Source organism: Lissotriton vulgaris, chromosome 6 (assembly GCF_964263255.1).
Source record: "Lissotriton vulgaris chromosome 6, aLisVul1.2, whole genome shotgun sequence".
Taxonomy (NCBI): domain Eukaryota; kingdom Metazoa; phylum Chordata; class Amphibia; order Caudata; family Salamandridae; genus Lissotriton; species Lissotriton vulgaris.
In genome coordinates this window covers 1,773,915,980-1,773,928,472 of record NC_141694.1, presented here as the reverse complement: position 1 = coordinate 1,773,928,472, position 12,493 = coordinate 1,773,915,980, and the positions used below count along the sequence as shown (strand labels likewise).

The following is a 12,493-nucleotide window of genomic DNA, read 5'->3' as shown; positions in this document are numbered from 1 at the left end:
GCCATTGGTCACGCACCTGCTCCGAGTCACCCCAGCCCCTGTTTACCGCCGGACCCCTCCATTCGCTCCACTCTGCATTTCCTTACCCTCTTGCGTCAGTCTCTCTCCACTTCCCCACCTCCCTCCCCATCCTCGCTCCTTTGTACTCTCCCGCGTTGCTCTTAACAAGGTCTGTCCGGAAGGTCTTGTCGTGAAGGTGCCGCCCCGCGCGGAGCCGGCGCGCGGTATAAAAAGACCAGCTCTTGAGCTGAGAGTTACACTGACTCCAAGGGAGAGGGGAGAGAAGAGGAAGAAAGAGAGAGACGAGAAGGCGACCAGAGTCCGAGGGAGGCCAGACTCCCCATCACCAGCAGGTAAGCTCCCTCCAGCGCCTTATGCTTGGCTCTGGGTACAAGGCGCTTGATGCTGTGACCTTTTCAGGGATGACAATGTTTTGCATCGATCGCGCATTGAAGCTCAGCACATGTTTTGATCCACAGGGCAATGCACAAAGGACTTAGCTGTGAGGTTAGTCAGTGGGTGGGCTTCCGAAGCAGGCTGCCCCCGCCAGCTCTTTGTCCACACTCTCTTCACTTCTGCAAGAGCTGGGAAAGGCCTTGGTTTCTCATAAAGAGAAAACGAGGAATAAATGCGTTTCTACTTACCCAAGTGAAAACAACTGCCATGGTCTGTCATTCTTGAACATTGCAGTGCACAGGCGGGAAAACAGTCTGTTCTCTGAAGATATCAGACTAGGGGCAGGGGGGGGGGGGGGGGGGGGGGGGTAAGCATAACCAAAGAACACAAAAAAAAGGGCTCTTGACAAAGTTCACCAGCATCACCACTCGGGCAACTTTAACCCGACGCCTTGGCACATTCTGCGCCAAAGACACCCAACATTTGCATCAAAAACACACACAAACTGGTTTGTTTCCAAATGCATCTGAAATGTGTCTGCTAACACCACTGTTACCACCTCTAAGGGACTCAACAGGATTCCGGACAAGGTATTGGGGACCGAATCCTAAACCATTTTTGACTGGAGCCATTTTATGCCTGTGGTGTTAAGGTCTTTAGTGCAAAAATCTTTTTTTTCACTCTATTATGAAACCAGGCTCCGGAGGTGCTAGTGTGTGGCAGAAATGTTTGTGCTTATTCGTTCTGTAGCATTTTGTTGTGTTGTGATGGGTTCTGTTGATTTTTGAGCTGCTTTGTGTTTATTTCTGCATTAATGCTCTGTGATATTGTTGTTTTGTACTGTGGATACTGTGTTGTGCTCTGTCTTGAGTGTTTTGCTGTGTTGTGCCCTGTTATGGTTTAGTTGTGTCCTTATGTTTCTTTGTGAATGCTATTGTGTTATGTTTTATTGCTTACTTTAGATATTTCAACAAATGCAACTATATTCCCAGCCACTGGCAGCACAAGCCTTTGAAGTTTCTGTGACAAGGAGAGGTTTACCACAGTCTAAGGTGGTAAGAGCGCTGCTCCACCTCATCAGCTATTTAACACACCAGTCAGCCCAATACTGTGGCGAAGACGGTGCGCCTGATGCACAGTCAGGGCAGAGATCTCCACAGATTAAAAGATAGGCGAGGACTCTCTTTTTATATGTAGAGTTCTTCCCTCCAACTGCGAAGTCTCTGCAGTCGTAAAGTTACTATTAAATCATGAATACCGAAAATAGTGCACTTACACAAAAGTGTGTGTTTACCTTTGTGAATCCGGCACTTAGCGCTCACTTTAGGTGATCTGGCCCTGGTAGTGTATGACGAGAGAATGTGATCCCAAACTCGGTTGTTGCGGCCAGGCAGATTTAGAGGTGCCTCCGAGTGCGTCTCACAAATAGGTGCACTCCAGCACTGCTCTCCATGACACTCCCACAGCAGCGGCTCCTCCGCGGATGAGCGTCGCCCCGTTGCTTTCAGAGGAAAACGAAAAATTAAATGATAATACAAAAGCTTAATTATCTTTTTCTTTTTCTTCATGGTGGGTGCCGAGTCTTGGGGGCAGGGCCATCGTGACAACAGCAGCAGGGAGGAGGAGGCGGAGGAGTGGTGTGCACTGCTATCAGTCTGCATGTGGGTTCTGGCTGGCTGTCTTAGGACGGCCAAACCGACATGCACACTGACATCGCTCCAACCCAGCTGTGTTGCTGGGTGGAGAACAACAGCAGGCACAGGCTCCCATCACCCAGTGAGGGCAAAACCAGTCCACTCTGCCCAATCCTGACACTGCTCTCATGGGTATTACCACCATGAGAGCAGCATGTGGATTGGGCAAAGGGGAGCCTCAGCCTGTGACCAGAGGGGCAGAAGAGCGGCAGGTAATTTTTTTTTTTGTTTTGTTACTGGCAGGCGTGCTGGCCCACCTTTTTCCCCTTGACACCAGCCACTACTGCTCACCCATACAGATACCTCCTATTTGGCTTCAAGAAACAGCTGGTCAAATATTCAGTCTATGTCCTTGACAAACGTGTTGTGTGTAGTCAATCGCGGACCCTATGTAGTATTGTAACTAGCGCAGTGATTGATTGTTGGATAAGCATCCTTGAGTACTATCAATTTAGTGTCAAGTCAATGAAAAGGGGTCACTTGTCAGTTTCATTAAGTGACCCCTGGTGTGTGTTTGTGTCAAAAGCTCAAAGAGTTCTTTCTCAACAATCCTGGGAACTCATCAGGCACCACAATTCATTTGTGTCTAATCACAAAGGGGTTAAATCACTTGCAGCAGATGTGCAGACATTCTGCAAATGAGTCTCTAGATCTTTTGTAAGTGTTTAATCTAGACCTGAAAAGGTGCCTTTCTGTCTACAAATCACAGACCCAACGCCAGGGATGGAGTATTTTTATGGTCGCAGGTGATGCTTACTATTGCCAACATTCTGCAATATTGTGGGATTTTCTGCGATGAAAAGTGAGGTTTGGCGGCAGGAATATGGTACTCCCATCTCAATGCAACAGGAGGTGGCACTGGTGAACAGAAGTAGTCACTAGGGCTACTGTCTCACTGTGTGTCATCACAGACTCTACTTCAGGATGTCAGTTTTCAACCTACGAATCAATGCTTTCAGGTGTATGAGTCTAATAGTCTCAATGGAAAAAGGCCAAGACAGCAACACCCAGAATACTTTAGGTTGTCACAAGTAAGTCCAGGTTTGGAAACGATATAATGTTGGCTTGTAGTACAGTGGTTGCCGTAGTATTCAGAGACTTGCAGAAGTATTTTCCCACTCTTGTTAACTTCATAAATTGATCCTATTCCAAGCAGGTGTTAGAGGAGAATGAGTGTGGGAAGGTACCCAAAAGAGCACCTTTGCCAGGGGATGGGGGGGAGGCATTTGGGGTTAGGGGAAGGTTTTATCCATATGGCTATATGTATTCCATCTGAAAGAAAAGAAAGGGACAATTGCACTAACTGAACATCTACAGGTTACCTTCTCCATACTGATAATCCCATTCACTACTGTTAGGGCTGGCAGGTGGAAGCCACAGAAACTTCAAGACTCAAAGTTTTCTCTTAAGTCCTGTTTGTAAACCACATAAAATAGGCAAAGCTTTACAGGTCCTAGGCATGTACCTAAGCAGTCATGGGGCCTGTTCGAAAAGACAGCTTGGAGTACGTAAATTAGTACTAATTTGGTACTCTTTTATGCACTCAAAAATACCTTTGTGAATCGGTGCCAAAGCATCTAAAATGGGAAAAATCATCACTGTTCAGGTAATATTCATATACAAGTTGTAGAAATCGAAATGTGTACTTCTGTTATCAGAGAGTTGGGCATCTCGGGGACACTCACAAAGAGTACGTAAAGAGCACTCCTGTAGTACTACTTCCCATGCTCAAAAATGCTTCGGTGAAGCAGCCCCGCTATCTGTGAACGAGGCAGGGACGATGAGCGATGCTCCCGTACCGAGATCTTTTAGCATGCTGGAAAGGTTTTGCGACAAGGGTTGCGTATGGCTAAAGCAATGTGCAGGGCGTGTTACTACTAGCAATTGTTTATTAGGATTCCATAAGTAATTAGGGTCATTAATTGAACACAAGTGGAGATAACTTTTGGAAATCTTCGCTGATGAAATAACTATTGATCCATGGTCTGAGAGGCACTGTGCTGTTGTAACTACTCTTAGTGGCAGCGCACCCGCCTGGATTTACAGCTCATGATGCTAGACATGGGGAAGCTCGTCCAGCCCCCGGCTTTCTTTGCATTTGCACATGCAGTCCTGTTTACTCCTTTATAAGTGAAGGACAACAAGTACCAGAATGCAACAGAGGGGATCCAGTCTATGCACTCAATTGCTTCATCCCTATGAAGGGTTTTCGTATAAAAGAGTTATTTGGGCACTATGGCTCTTGTTTTGAATATCTTGCAGAGGTAGTGATGGTTTAGACTAGTCGCACATCAAATTCGACAAACAGTACAAAAATGTGTCACTTTCTATTTGGGGTATATAGAAATTACGGTGCCAATCACGGTGACAGAGATATCCCACTACCAAGGATGTCAGATCAACAGGTAAAAAAATACCTGATGTGAAATGTCTTATAAATTGGTTGTACCTCGGCACTCTATGATTTTAATTTACGCAGTTCGCATTATTTCTTTTTTATCAAAACATATATGTCTGATGGCCAAATATCAGATAGTCATAGCAAGTAGTAGCTCATGAATGGCGGAACGTCCTAGTTACTGTTCCAAAAAGAAGACGGGAACATCCAAAAATTATATGTATTATCTTGTTCTATTTAATGTTGTTTCAATTCAAAACATTCTATAGTATCAAGTACAGTAAGGTTCTTGGCATTATACCAAGAATTCCAAAGAAACAACCTGTACATAGGATATTAACAGTACATGTAATACATAGGATGTTGGCAGTACGCTTGATGTTAACATTCAATTTACAATTTACTTAATCTTTTAGGCACTACAAAAAGACAAAAAGTAATGGCCACGTTGGGAGTCCTGGTCCTAGGACCCTCCAGATCGTGATGGTCCGAAAACAGCCGATGACAGCCAACACGTGTTTCCTTACTTGTAATGTAACTTTCTCAAGGATCGCTCTTAGTACGTAGAAGTAGTGAATATATTTCCTTGACTTCGTTCTGGCTCTGTAAGTTGAAAATCTGATAGGATAGTTCACAGGTCGCATAGGCTACGTTTTCAAAATATATGGGATGCCATAAATTGTAAAACGTGATTGAATAAAAACCGTCAAGTGACCTGGTAAATAGTTAATTCACGTCTCGCCCCGTGTTTCGCTTCTAAACGCCTTGTAAGGGTAATTTCTGGCAAAATGCTCTCGTGTACGGTGTAATCTTTCGATGTGGGCCGCGGCCATATCAAAAGATTACCCCGTACGCGAGACATCACGGCCCGTCCTCTACCATGGACATATCATAGTTCTTGTTTGCTGCACATTACTCGAATTCTCTACGCTACTGTTGAAATCTGAAGAACTGAGAGCCTTTTGCCAGAAATTACCCTTACAAGGCGTTTAGAAACGAAACACGGGGCGAGACCTGAATAAACTACTTAACAGGTCACTTGACGGTTTTTATTCAATCACGTTTTACAATTTATGTCATCCAATATATTTTGAAAAGGTAGCCTACGCGACCTGTGAACTATCAGATTTACAACTTACAGAGCCAGTACGCAGTCAAGGATATTTACTGGCTACTTCACTTCTACATACTAAGAGCGAGCCTTGAGAAAGTTACATTACAAGTAACGAAACACGTGTTGGCTGTCATCGGCTGTTTTCGGACCATCACGATCTGGAGGGTCCTAGGACCAGGACTCCCAACGTGGCCGTTACTTTTTGTCTTTTTGTAGTGCCAAAAAGATTAAGTAAATTGTAAATTGAATGTGAACATCACGTGTACTGCCAACATCCTATGTATTACATGTACTGTTAATATCCTATGTGCAGGTTGTTTCTTTGGAATTCTTGGTATAATGCCAAGAACCTTACTGTACTTGATACTATAGAATGTTTTGAATTGAAACAACATTAAATAGAACAAGATAATACATATAACTTTTGGATGTTCCCTTCTTCTTTTTGGAACAGTAACTAGGACGTTCCGCCATTCATGAGCTACTACTTGCTATGACTATCTGATATTTGGCCATCAGACATATATGTTTTGATAAAAAAGAAATAATGCGAACTGCGTAAATTAAAATCATAGAGTGCCGAGGTACGACCCATTTATAAGGCTCTGGTTTTGAGGCTGTGACAACAACAGCTCTGTGCTGTGACATGATTTACATACAGATGACTGCAAGCCTCATGGATTTTAGCATGATGTGGTGGAAGTTTACTGCATTTGTGATGTGGTAAAGGATTCACACAGAAAGAAACTAGTCATTACAGTCTTTGCGTTGGGGGGTTATCCCCTGTAGTGTCCTGTGGGACACGTAGCTGATTCCAGCCCTCCCACTCCCTGAGGACTGGTCTTACACCCAGTGCTTTAAGTGGGCGGGTCCTACCGGTGCTCAGCACCAGCAGTTCTTAAAAGCATGTTCCGAGACGGGTGCCTGCTGGACTCTGAATTTTTACCTTCAGGGTGATGCAATAGTGCAACCCCTCACTGCTTTTGATGTAACTTCAAATAGGCTCATTTTTCAGTTTTATATAGCACAAACTTGGAGCAAACATGAGCACCAGTTACATTACACAAGGACATATTTATTTTTTGAGTCACAGATGTTGACCCGATGTGAGGCTTAAACCTGCTTTCTCAGCTCAACAGTCGGTAGCTCTAGCCTTAGCCACAACATCGCCCACAACAACAGAAGCATTTTCAATATATATATATATATATATATATATATATATATATATATATATATATATATATATATATATATACAATGCATTCATAGATTCATAGTTGTTGTTTATTTATCTAATGCAATTTACAACCATTGACAAAGCCAATAGTCCTGGCTTGTTGTAGGTGTAATGTTACTTGTGTTATATATCTGGATGAATGGAAAGACACAGCAAAATACCATTGGGGCAGCACACTGTGCTAAGCACAGATTTTTAGATTATGTGTTTTAAGCCACGCCATTAACTACATTGGCCATGCCGCTATGGGAAACTCCCAGTTTCTTCATCCAACTTAAAGACCTGCTTACACCAACCCCACACCCATCCAACACACGAGTGAGGTGACGCCTGCTAATAAAAGGGGTCGCACTCATGTGCACGTTCCCTGGAACAGTTCAAAACCTTTACTCGCAATGTCCTCGTGTGGGGCCCGAAGACCACACCCACTTCTAATAATTGCCAGCGACTCAGAAGTAACATGTTATAAAATTGAAGGCTGCCACATCCTGTTTTTGTGTTCTCAGAGGTCCCTGTCTGGAGAGCCAGGATTACTCATTGGTACCCTTGATGGAATGCTGGGATTGGTTCAGCCAATCAGAATGCTTAGAATGCTGACCCTGCCTGTTGCAGGAATGTGCCTTAGAGTCAGACAGAGACATTAGACGTGTCCACCTGTGATGGTGAAAATGAGCAGGGCACCTGCTAATAGCTTTAATGCCCACATGCCGCAGGGTGCCAACAACAGCTGAATAAGGTTGGTAGACATTCAACCACTGAATAAAGAGCAATAACAGTTAGTTATCATCGGTCCGGAGAACGTTTATGCCTTAACCTTTAAAGAAGTAACCATAATGGTTTGATAGTGGACAATAAAAATATGTCTGATCCATTCCTCATAATGTAATCACAGTAAAATGTGAGCAAATTCATTTTGCTCCATGTTCTGCTATTTTTATTGTTATTTGTGGTTAACGCATCATTTGGAGGCTAATTATGCGTGATTAGTTGCAGGATCTTAATTTTTAACTATTTTGGAAAAACAGCTCTAAGGTAGTAGTTCATGAATTCTGAGCTAAATCTTTTCTTTTATTTACAAGAGGATCCCCCACTTTACTCCCTCTCCTCTATCTTCTACCTGTAACTCTCCCCCTACATTGAATCTCACGGTAAGCATGGCCTTTCCTTCACTACTTACCTTTAACCTCCGTGATTTTTGCTCCAGTTGTTTTTTTGCTGTTACCCTCCCTGCACGCACCCCAGTATTTTTTTATTCTTGGTTTTTTTTTTTTATCCAATAAAAGACGCGTCCCTTCATTGCCCTGCTGGAAAAAAAACTTTACCCGATCTGTACTGGAGCAAAGTTAACTCGTCCCAATCCTTATTACACAAGTAATGTCATGTCATGTCATGTCAAAAGTTTGTATATATCTTATCACCGCAAGGTCTCAAGGCACTTGCAGCATACAAACCGACTTGATCAGAGGGGAGGCTAGACCCGAATAAAGGAAAGTGCTGAAACAGAACCAAAAAGGGGAAACTACTTGGGGAAGAGCCAGGGGCCTTATTTATGAAGGCCTTGCGTCAGTTTTGCGCCGCCGGTGCATCACTTTTTGTGACGCACCAGCGGTGTAAAAAATGCGCCCTGTTGCGTCATATTTAAAAAGTGACGCATCTAGGTAGATGCGTCACTTTTTAAACCCCTGTGCCACATTATACCTGCGTCAGGTATAATGTATGCAGAGGGGGTGTTCCCCCGCAAAAAGCCTCGTAATAGTGACGCAGTGAAATCTATGAGATTTCACTGCGTCACTTTTAGGACGCTGTTGCGTCAAAATCTTGTGCCTGCCTCACAGCAGGCGTAAGACTGACGCAAGCCCTTTCAAATGGGGCTTTCCCCATGTGAAAGGACGCATTGCTAGAGTTGCATCACTTTTGTGACACACTCCAGCAATGCGTCACTTTTGCGCTTACAGATGCGTCAGAAATACTGACGTATCTGTAAGTCCTTGCAACATGATGCGTCATACATTAAATATGACGCATCAGGAATGTCACAAGAAGTGCACAGTGAAAAGTGACGCATCGCTGTTTTCACGCAGCGATGCATCACTTTTCATAAATGAGGCCCCAGGTTTTCAGGGCTTTACGAAATTGCCTGTGCTCAACAATGGATAAAAGGCGGGGAGGCAGCCTATTCCAGAGAAAAGGAGCAAGATAAGAAAAGGACCGCTGACCGTACCTGGAGGTCCGGGGGCGAGGTTGAGTCAAAAGAGATTTATTACTGGACCTGAGGCGCAAAAGTGTATCCGGTCCCTTTAGTAACAGTGCAAAGTTTATGCATCCCGACCCCGGTTCCTGCACTCTTCCCGGATCACGAGCCGCAGCATCCTAGAAAATCATTTCAAGTCAGCGCAGCGGTCGAAGGGTCACCTCAAATGTTTCACAGATTTAACTGTGCACAACTGGCCACGGCCGCCTTGTGTCTCCAGCCGTCTCTAATGTTGCACACAGCTTGCAAATGGATTTCCTACTCCTTTGTGTGAGGCATTAGGATGGTGTGAAAATGACCCCGTGCAGAAGCAATAGCATGTTTAGGCACCAAAAAAAGAGAAGTTCCTTTCTGAGCTAAGGTTTGGTCGCAAAGAGTAATCTTTTGCTGTCAAAATCATAGCACGAGGCATGTGAAATATACGAATTGAAGTGCGACAAAATGTTACATTAAAGCAATCTGGTATCTGCTAAAAAGAGCTCCTGTAAATACGTGTTTATTACGCCAAATATGCTGCCACTTTTAGTAAAGTGTATGTTTTTTTTTTGCACCGTTGTAATATGAAGTAGAAAGCGGGACATTTGAGCAGTGCATATAGTGGGGAGCAGAAGTGGGTACACAATTCAATTATATGCAAAGCGCATGCGCACTGCATGTAATGCGGAGCAGAGGGGCTGCAAGTGCACGCTGTGTGCAAACCTTTCCTCGGTCCCTGCAACTTGGAGCAGAAAGGCAGGGGCGGCTCTAGGCTCATGGTGGCCCTGGGCAGGGAGCATAGGTAGGGAGCCCCGGAAGAGGGGTCTGGGCGGGGCGGACGCGGAGTCCAGTGAAGAGGAGGGGGGTCAGGGTGTTTGGAAGTGGAACAGAGCCGGAGGCCGATTCTCCATGGAGCCATACAGGAGCACAGGCGCGAGGCGCTCGTGAACCGCCATTGCTGCCCGCAACCTGCCTGAAAGACTACAACCCCCAGCATTCTGTGCGGCGCGCATGCCTCGCACCGCACCGTGAGCGCCAGGAGGAGCACAAAAGGGGGTAGGGGTCCCGCAGTGCGGGACGAGCGCGGGCATGCCCGGGCCAAGGGTGGGCCCGTCTGCGCCCGTCCAGGACCGTAAAGGGGCTGTGCCGGGCCACCCCTCTGACATCATCGATCAGGTGGCTCCTGCAGCGGCGAGTGGGGCTTTATATTAGTTCTATGCCCGGGGAAACAAACATTATGAGTAAACGCAACCCTATTCCAGCATCGCGTAACACCAGGACTATTGACAGCATGCTAGAGAGGGCGGTGAATATAGTCAGTACCGAAATCGAACTAACTGAGAGGCGCCTGTCCCTGGGCTTAACAAAATCCCATTTCCCTTTACAAAATGAGCACATCGATATGAGTAACTCCCAATTAACGTTGCCCATTCAGGCTGACCAGGGCCTATACCTTTCATCCCGAGAAAGCGCTTTGGGGGCTGAGAGGATCGTGGAAATTGGACATATAGGAGCAATAGAGGACACTGCATCTGAGGGCCCCTCTAGGGACATCTTAGCATCGGCAACCATGAACACATCCCCAAATCCAGAAGTGTGCGGAGCAAAGAGGAAAAGGAAAACAGCTAAACCGGTCTGTTCAAAACGGAAACAACCACCATGTTTGAAGTCTCAGCGCACCACGCTAACTACGTAGATTCAGGGCCCGAAAGATCCGGTGGACTCAGTATCTGGTAGTGCTCTGATTGACTTAAGCCCCTCTGAGCCTCTAAACCTTTCTGTATATATTCAGACTGAATCTATACAGACACCTTTTTCTAACTTCACACTTGGGGACACAGCCATTGATATTATCATTGACACTTTGCATGACCGAGTCAAAGCGCTCGTTGATAATAATTTTGCAAGTTTATGGAAGCGCCTAGACTGTTTAGAATCTTTAACCAATAGGGTAAATTCGCCGAGTAAGGTATTCAAACAGTCATCCCTACAAGGCAGCACTCACAAAAAACAGATCCAGAGTGAAGGAGTTCCCAATTATACTAAAGAGCAACAGGGGACCATTACCCCCATGCAGCCTCTTGCCTTTGTGATACTCATAGCAAAGCCAAAGATTTTATCCCCCAAAAATCACACCCTGGCTCTGTTAACACACAAAATACAGCGTCTACTGCCACACTATACCCCACTATTCAAACTGGTGTTCCCGCTGTTTTTACAGCCTGCACACATATCGTTGGTAATAATGCTAGTGGGTATATCGAGTCAAGTAAGGATGTTCTAAGACTACCATCAGCGTCCTGTCCGTATGTCCTGATTCTCGCGGGGGTGCCTCCGCTAGAGAGGAATAAATCTGAGTCCTGGGACAAATTAAGGAACAAAAGTATTGATTGGCTGGCTAAACACAAAGGGTATAGGCGGTTTGATATAAATGACATTTTAATGATCTGAAGGGTTGGTTGGGTTGGACCGTCGGAAAAAATCATCAGGGGTGATTGTATTGTTATTAACTTCCGACAACCAACACTTGTTAGAGCAATACTGGCGGCTAAGGAAAGTTATTGCCCCCTACCTGCCAACATATGGGCATTGCCCCTTGGCTTCTTTTATAGACCAACACTTGAGCAACAGCCACTAACCACCCCTTTATACCCGCTTGTAAATAGGTTCTCTGCCCTTTCTGATCTTGATAGCCTAGATTGACCTTCATCCAAATCACAATCCACTGAACCTGTTCCTTTGACACCCATGTTGACTACCCGGGTAAATGACAGCCGTGAACTTGAAAGCATCTCTGTAAATGATTGTTCTGAGCCACATGGCTCATTATTACATGTGTTAAGTTGGAATGTGGCCGGACTGGCATCTAAGTTAAGTCTTGATGAGTGGGCCAAGATGGTAAATAAATATGACATTCTTATGTTCCAAGAGACGTGGGCTATAAAAGAGATATCTTGAAGGGTATGAATGTTTTTACATTATTCCCCCCCCCCCCCAAGCAAGGCAGACCTTCGGGTGGCTTATCGATTTGGGTTAGCATTGCGTTGGGCGGCATTGTAAAACCAATCCCTACCAAAAATGCAACTTTCAAGCCTTGATGTACACACGGGGGGGTCTCGATTTGTTTTATTATTTTCTATAACAATGATTTTTTAACCACGCCTAATATGAATTTTTCCAACCTTTTCAACTTTATTTCGGATATGCATAATCTTATAGGTTAACAAAGACTGGCAGGGATATGTCTGGGTGGTGACTTCAATGCAAAGATTGCTGGGGTAAATACTTCAACTCCCACCCACTACATTTTAGGCAATCCATGCAAAAGGGGGCTTGAATTATTAGACTATCTATTAAACAGCAGTCTCTCAAATGTCATGGATGTCGTAGCCACAAACAATGGGGATAGTTTAATACCCACTTA

At 44.8% G+C, this 12,493-nt stretch overlaps 1 protein-coding gene across 1 annotated transcript in view; it reads left to right on the top strand.

Annotated features, from left to right (window-relative positions):
* The first annotated feature begins 275 nt into the window (after nucleotides 1-275).
* The window catches only part of POMC (proopiomelanocortin), a 29,987-nt gene continuing 17,769 nt past the window's right edge, over nucleotides 276-12,493 (top strand). Inside the window, exon 1 of the mRNA XM_086925485.1 lies at nucleotides 276-353. The gene's annotated coding sequence lies outside the window, so the exon portion shown is untranslated. The remainder of the gene's footprint in view (nucleotides 354-12,493) is intronic.